The sequence below is a fragment of the Natator depressus genome, chromosome 2 (assembly GCF_965152275.1).
Source record: "Natator depressus isolate rNatDep1 chromosome 2, rNatDep2.hap1, whole genome shotgun sequence".
Taxonomy (NCBI): domain Eukaryota; kingdom Metazoa; phylum Chordata; order Testudines; family Cheloniidae; genus Natator; species Natator depressus.
Genome location: NC_134235.1, coordinates 201,254,487 through 201,255,974, shown reverse-complemented (window position 1 = coordinate 201,255,974; position 1,488 = coordinate 201,254,487). Strand labels below are relative to the sequence as shown.

General features: G+C 37.1%; 1 non-coding gene across 1 annotated transcript; it reads left to right on the top strand.

The window, feature by feature from the left end:
* Positions 1–269: 269 nt before the first annotated feature.
* LOC141983571 (U6 spliceosomal RNA) lies at positions 270–379 on the top strand. The gene has a single exon (XR_012638410.1). It is a non-coding gene; the product is annotated as a U6 spliceosomal RNA (small nuclear RNA).
* The last annotated feature ends 1,109 nt before the right edge of the window (positions 380–1,488 follow it).

Genomic DNA, 1,488 nt, shown 5'->3' with positions numbered 1-1,488 from the left:
TACAATGGTAGTTGATTGTAGTAACTTAAATGTAGTGACTTATTTGAGGCTAGACTTCCACCATCCTCTTGCTGTTCTGGGTTGCTGAAGCCTGATAATATCCTAATGCTCCTTGGAAGTCAAAAGGCCTGCATTTGAAGCACTCTGCAGTTGCTCCCCTGATGCTTAGAGGGTGACAAACACTTTGCTCCTGACATAGTCTACTCTCAAATAGCAAGGAAATCTAGTATTATAATTTATAGCTTTTCTTTAAACTGAAATATAAATGCCTGCTTCAGAAGCACATATGCTAAAACTGGAACAACACAGAGAAGGTTATCACGACCCTTGCACAAGGATGACATAAATTTGTGAAGCAGTTTAAAGACAAAATATTATTACAGTAGTGGATGTTATAATATTGCAGTTATACTTGGAAATGATTTTGGGGTTTTTTTGGTTACATGTCTGTAAGAAAAAAGAAGAGAGTAATTGCAGTAATAAAAAGGAATGTTAGGCAATACCGCCATCGAAACAGAGAAGAAAAATAGCATTTTTTAAATTAAAAAAATTCTGCTGTCTGCCATTGAATGTTGGCTGTATATGATGCCTCTCATGAGTCAAAAGGCAGCAGAAGAGATATGTTACTGCTGCAAAGTCATTATATTAGTAAAACATATTTATGCAGTTTGTGTCATGGGAATCCTATTTTAATTTATACTTCTTAATTAGTTTTCTCTTGGCACTGTACAGCATAGCTTCAGGGTGCAATGGAAGAACAAAATACTAAGTTGGACAAGCACTGTATCCCCCAACAGTTCCAGATGCCTCAAAACAATAGATCAAAACTATTTAGCTGAAGTTTTTGAGAGACTGCGCATCTTCAGAAAAATTAAATTTCAGATAAATTGGAGATCAAACCCTGCAATGCATTGATTTGGGGCAAAATGACTATATCCAGTTACCTGTGGTCCAGAACAAAGAAGTCTGGTTATTTGATTTTGATTAGTTTAGAGTAAATTTGGAGCTGAACATTACATTACATTATTGTTATAAAATTGAAATGATGAAATTAAAGCTTTTTCCATAGTGTCTTAAAAACTTGCCAACTTATAAATATCAACTATCCTACTCTATCCTTATTGCAAGCAATATTTGGAATACTTTAAAAATTAAGCAAAATTAATTTCGCTTAATCTAAGGGTATGCCTACACTATGAAATTAGGTCGATTTTATAGAAGTCAGTTTTTAGAAACCGATTTTATACAGTCGATTGTGTATGTCCACACTAAGCGCATTAAATTGGCGGGATGCGTCCTCACTACCATGGCTAGCATTGACTTACAGAGCGGTGCGCTGTGGGTAGCTTTCCCGCAGTCTCCGCTGCCCATTGGAATTCTGGGTTAAGCTCCCAATGCCTGATGGGGCAAAAACATTGTCGCAGGTGGTTTTGGGTACATGTCGTCAGGCCCCACTCCCTCCTTTCCTCCCTCCATGAAAGCAATGGC